The sequence below is a fragment of the Carassius carassius genome, chromosome 11 (genome assembly GCF_963082965.1).
Source record: "Carassius carassius chromosome 11, fCarCar2.1, whole genome shotgun sequence".
Lineage (NCBI taxonomy): Eukaryota > Metazoa > Chordata > Actinopteri > Cypriniformes > Cyprinidae > Carassius > Carassius carassius.
Window position 1 is genome coordinate 9856560 of NC_081765.1, and position 6864 is coordinate 9863423.

Here is a 6864-nt window from a genome sequence, read left to right on the forward strand (position 1 = left end):
GTGTAGGCTTGAGTGTAGAGGGAGCGACGCATTTAGAAATGTGATTTCTAGCTGACATAAGCAGGTCGTTTAGTTTAGTATTATGTCTGCTAACAGAGGGCAGATTGAAGGATCCGGGTTGACTGAGGGGCACGGCTGTCTGAAAGTGTAATGTGAAGGCCGCAACAGCCGAGTAAGACTGAAGTCGATGGTAAGGGAGAATGAACCAACACCAGTAGATGCGCGAAATAAACAAGCCTAGATTGCAGCTTAAAGTCTGCATAAAATCGAAATTGACTTAAACTTACTAGCACACATTGCTAATCTTGATGTACAATTAATCATTGTTTGTCTTCGTAATCTTAATTGAAATCTGAACATTCCACTCTGTAATGCATAGTTTTTCTGATGACGTCAGGTTGACAGCGTGCAGAACCTCCTTAACACACCCCTCCAGCCGTTAGTTTGCTATGAGTGAGACGGAGACCAGGAGCACAAACAACCATGCCCGCTAATTAATAATCAGTTTAAACTGGAGATTTGTCACTACACTGAAATAAAGTCAGCAGCAACTCCGTGTCACATGGACTTAAGATGCCTACTGAGCATTGAGCCGAATCTTACCTACGACTCAAATGAAAGGGTCCATATACGCATCAGCTTGATAGATCCAGTGTTCGTAATAGCGCTAGTCCGAGAGTAAGCCGTGTAAAGATGAGCTGAGAGCAGCGATTCTCTGCATCTGTAGCCATAGAATCCTGTTCCAGAACGAAGCATCCAGGAATAGACGAAATGAACACTGACTGAATAAACAAAGATAGCATAGGATTAAAACAACAATCTTAAGTGTGCTAGACGAAGCATATTATTTTTACAGAAATGCGAACAATCCTTATCAGTATAAAATATTGTAGCTTTTATTACAAGCCTTAAAATGTCTCATTACGAAGGAGTTATTCGAAACATTGCATGCACTATGATCAACATCTTAATTATGCAGTGCGAGTCTGCTAGATAAACAAGCACGAAACGCCCAGTGCTTTATCTTGAACGTGGAAGTATAAAGCCTTGCAGAGAATAAAGTGATTGCCCGAACACCACAAGTGCATAGAACAAAATGATACTTATAATGTTGTAGACTGATGAAGTAATGGAGGCGAGATGCCGAAGAGACCGGCCGCCTTGATTCTGTCTGCTGGTCTGGAGAGACTTCATTCGTGCAGGTTCACGTGTTGCGTACGGATGAAATATTTCTTGATTGAGACCGAAATCCTTTCAGGTGTTGAGACCCAAGCAGCACTGACGCGACATCTCGGAAAGCACCGGCGTTGCCAAGACAGGTGTTTTTTTTTTGTTTTGTTTTTTTGCTGCGGGTTGCTATTCCGGTCCGGGGTTTGAGGTGACCCCGATAATGTCATACATAGCCCCTAGAATGTGAATTCTTTCGAGAAACCCCTTTTTGAACGCGATTGGGCTATAGTTAGTAGTAACTGACGGTTTTGAGAAAACCTGGCAACCCTGGAAAGCATATATATATATAGCATATAAATATATATATATATTTTTTTTTTAAGTCTTGGTTAATGGTTTGTTAATAGCAAGAATTAATATATACAGTACAGAACAAAAGTTTGGACTCACCTTCTCATTCAAAGAGTTTTCTTTATTTTCATGAAAATTGTAGATTCACACTGAAGGCATCAAAACTATGAATTAACACGTGGAATTATATATGTAATTACTGTATATACATAACAAAAAAGTGTGAAACAACTGTCTGCTTCACGGTCGCGGCATCCCTCGTGTGAATCCTCCTCGTGTGAAGACAAACGAGGGTAAAGACCATCGACGCTACCTGCACGACTCCACCGAGCAAGGACACCGACAGGGCACTTGAGTATTGCTTTTTGCCCCTTTCTTTACTTTTTGTATAGCTTTTCCTCAAATATTTCTTACACTTGTAGTCACTATGTGCTTTCAGATCTCTACTATCACTACTAACACTCGAAGAGCACGCTACGTACATCGCAGGAAGGCCTGTCTGACAAACCTACGGCCTGTCCCTCTGACCTCTACTACTACGCTCTCTATTCCAGTTGGTCTCTGGAACTGCCAGTCTGCAGTTAACAAAGCAGACTTAATTTCATCTATTGCTACTCATTCCGGTCTCAACCTCATGGCACTGACTGAGACTTGGATCAACCCTGAAGACACTGCCACCCCTGCAGCCCTCTCCACTAATTTAAATTGTTCCCACACTCCTCGTACCACTGGGAGGGGTGGAGGTACTGGTCTCCTTATATTAAAAGAATGGAAATTTGATCTTCAGCCATCACCTACAGGTAACGGTTCATTTGAATCACATGCTATTACTGTAACCCACCCTGTTATCTTCCCCCAGGTCAATTCGGAAACTTCTTGGAGGAGTTGGATGTGCTGCTATCAAACTTTCCTGAAGATGGTACTCCTCTGGTACTGCTTGGTGACTTCAACATCCACCTAGATAAAGCCCAGGCTGCGGACTTCAAAACTCTGGAGCCTCATTTGATCTCAAGCAAGTGTCTACTACAGCGACTCACAAATCAGGCAACCAACTGGACCTCATCTACACGCGCTGTTGCTCTGTGGACAACTCTTCAGTTGCTCCACTGCACACCTCAGACCACTTCCTCATTACTGCTAACCTAGCAGTTACTCCTGAAGCGGCTCATACTCCAACGCAGGTCACCTTTCGACGGAACCTGCGCTCACCTATCTACGCTCAGCAACGCGCCTATCTTCTGTGGTTTTCATCCTCGCTTCCTGCACTCTCTCAGTTTTCAGCTCTGGACACGAACAGCGCTACGGACACTCTTTGCTCCACTTTAACATCTTGCTTGGACAACTTTTGCCCACTGTTGTCTAAACCAGCACGCACCACCCCATCTGCCCCCTGGCTGTCCAAGGTTCTCCGTGAACATTGCTCTAAACTCAGGGCTGCAGAGAGGAAATTGCAGAAATCAAGAAACTCTACCGACCTCAGTGTGTATCAGTCTCTCCTCTCTTCCTTCTCTGCAAATGTCTTCACGGCTAAAACATGCTACTGTCACAACAAAATTAACAGCTGTTGTGATGCTCGGACACTCTACAAGACGTTCTCATCTCTTATTAATCTGCCGCCACCACCTCCTCCATCGACTCTTACAGCGGACGACTTTGCAGTTTTCTTCAGAAATAAGACAAGAACCATCAGTGACCAATTCTCCACACCGCAGACTGAGGACAACTTCACAATGACCGACGCACAGTCTTTCTCCTCCTTCTCCCCACTCTCAGAGATGGACGTTTCCAAACTTCTCCTGTCCAATCATCCTAATACTTGTCCACTTGATCCAATCCCCACTCACCTCCTTCAAGCGATCTCTTCTTCAGTCACACCTTCACTTACTCACATTATCAACTCCTCTTTTCACTCTGGAAAATTTCCCTCAGCATTCAAGCAGGCTCGGGTAAGCCCACTGCTCAAGAAACCATCTCTAAATCCAGCGCTTCTTGAAAACTACAGACCAGTATCCCTTCTTCCATTCATTGCACAGACACTTGAGCGAGCTGTGTTCAACCAGCTTTCTATGTTCCTTGTACAGAACAACCTCCTGGACAGCAACCAATCTGGCTTCAAAAGTGGCCACTCAACTGAGACTGAGACTGCTCTGCTCTCGGTTACTGAAGCCCTGCGACTAGCAAGAGCAGCTTCAAAATCCTCAGTACTCATCTTACTGGACCTGTCTGCTTCTTTTGACACCATTAATCACCAGATTCTCCTGTCCACCCTCAGAAAGATGGGCATCTCTGGAACCGCACTCCTGTGGGTTAAGTCCTACCTCTCTGACAGATCCTTCATTGTGTCTTGGAGGGGTGATGTTTCTAATTCACAACACCTTACTACTGGGGTTCCTCATGGCTCAGTACTTGGACCACTTCTCTTCTCCATCTACATGACGTCATTAGGATCTGTCATTCAGAAGCATGGCTTTTCTTACCACTGCTACGCTGATGACACCCAACTCTACTTCTCATTCCAACCAGATGACCCGACGGTAGCTGCTCGCATTTCAGCCTGTCTGAGTGACATTTCTAACTGGATGAATGACCATCACCTTCAGCTTAACCTTACGAAGACAGAACTCCTGGTGATTCCAGCTAACCCATTGCTTCATCATAACTTCTCTATACAGCTGGGTTCGTCAACCATTACTCCTTCAAGGACAGCCAGAAACCTAGGAGTTGTGATGGATCATCAGTTAAGCTTCACAGACCACATTGCTACAACAACCTGGTTCTGCAGGTTTGGCTTATACAACATTAGCAAGATTAGACCCTTCCTGTCAGAGCAAGCCACCCAACTTCTTGTCCAACCTCTTGTTCTCTCGAGACTGGACTTTTGTAATGCTCTCCTGGTGGGCCTTCTTGCATGTACTGTCAAGCATCTGCAATTGATCCAGAATGCAGCAGCAAGGGTTGTCTTCAATGAGCCAAAAAAAGCTCACGTTACTCCTCTCCTCATCAGGTTACACTGGCTACCAGTAGCCGCTCGCATCAAATTCAAGGTACTGATGCTTGCCTACAAGACGACCACTGGCACGGCACCAACTTACCTAAACTCACTGGTTAAATCTTATGTGCCCTCCAGAAGTTTGCGCTCTGCAAGTGATCGATGCCTTGTGGTACCATCCCAAAGAAGTTCAAAATCACTCTCACGGACCTTTTCCTGGACTGTGCCGAGCTGGTGGAATGACCTCCCAATCTCAATTCGTACAGCAGTCTTTACTCATTTTCAAGAAACATCTAAAAACTCATCTTTTTTTCGACAGCACTTAACCAACTAATACTAGCACTTTTCCTTTTCTTGTCTTTTCATTTATAAAAAAAAAAAAAAAACCTGGCTATGCATTCTATATTAGACTAACTGAGACTTGTCATGGCACTTGTATATTGTTGTTGTTCTCTTGTTGACCTGACTGCTTCTATTGTTCTCATTTGTAAGTCGCTTTGGATAAAAGCGTCTGCTAAATGATTAAATGAAAATGTAAATGTAAATGTAAACTGAAAATATGTCATATTCTAGGTTCTTCAAAGTAGCCACCTTTTGCTTTGATTACTGCTTTACATGCTCTTGGCATTCTCTTGATGAGCTTCAAGAGGTAGTCAACTGAAATGGTCTTCCAACAGTCTTGAAGGAGTTCCCTGAGAGATGCTTAGCACTTGTTGGCCCTTTTGCCTTCTGTCTGCAATCCAGCTCACCCCTAAACCATCTCGATTGGGTTCAGGTCCGGTGACTGTGGAGGCCAGGTCATCTGGCGCAATGATTTAAAGAAGAACAGAAACATTAAATTAACTGTAAATTGTGTCATGACTTGCAAATGGACATGTGGTAGGTGTAAATGGGGCCTCAAGCCTGTTTTTGACAGGCACATACATTTCCGTGAACGTAACACACTTAAAGGCTACCTCACACACACACACACACACACAGAGTCTAATCCAGTGCTTATCTGAAGAGGAATGAGGTACAGAAATGTGGTAAAGAAAAACCCAAAGAAGAGACAAAAACAGAAAGGAGGAAAAACATGCATTTTCCATGTGTGTGTGTGTGTGTGTGTGTGTGTGTGTGTGTGTGTGTGTGTGTGTGTGTGTGTTTGTTTTTTTTTTTTTTTCTCTATGATGTAACACTAAATGAGAAATTTAGTAGACAATGACCACCAACTGTCAGTTTCGTAACAAGGGCCAAAAACATAGGTTATAAAATGGGCAGGATCAATCTGGGGACAGTCTTCCTCTACTTCTGATTGTTACAGTTATGGACTTTTTTGTGTTTCTTTCTGTTCCTGTTTTCCTGTCTTGATTAGTTTCTTTGACCTAGTTTCCCTCATAGTGATGTTCGGTTCTTGAGCGAATCATTATTTTGCGCATGCATATTATATTTAAAGTTGCTTAAGCAAAATCAAAGTCTGTGAAGTGAAAGTAACGTGACGTACAGCCAGGTATGGTGACCCATACTCAGAATTCGTGCTCTGCATTAAACCCATTCAAAGTGCACACACACAGCAGTGGACACACACACACACCTTGAACACACACCCGGAGCAGTGGGCAGCCATTTATGCTGTGGCACCCGGGGAGCAGTCGGCGGTTCAGTGTAACTGTGACCACAACACCATTAACTTAAAGGGGGTATAATACACACAGTTTCACTTAAAGATACAGAAAGAAAGATACAGCTTTACGATTCTCTCTGGAAAAAGCAGAGCTCCTGGAGGCACTCCTTTGGCAGAGCTAAAGAATGAAGCGCACTCGAGCGCTGAATGCCAACAAAACAGATATTTGGTGCCGTTTCACTTACCGTCTGCAGTTCTGAATCATGACTGGGATCTTTTATAGCTGAGACCGCTCCATATTTCAGTGTCAAATGTTGTGCTAATCCAGCGTCAAACTGGGCCTTGTTTATAAAACATTTTTCAACAAACAAATTTTTTTGTGAAACTCTATTGCTGCCCCGGAAAAACAAACTGTATCCAGTCTTTACATAATGCTGGGTTCTTTAGGAAGCTGAAAGTTATCTTTCCCTGAATAAAGTCCCATGCAGTGCTGCTGCAGTTGTTAGAAAAGAAATGCGTAGAGACGTTATTGCTTGATGATGTCAGGAACCAATGAATCTGCATTTTGAACTGGTTCAATGAGCCGATCTGTCCGAAAATACAGTGATACAAATACAGTGATACAGTGAAGTGACATTCAGCCAAGTATGGTGACCCATATTCAGAATTTGTGCTCTGCATTTAACCCATCCGAAATGCACACACACAGAGCAGTGAACACACACACACACACACACACTGTGAGCACACA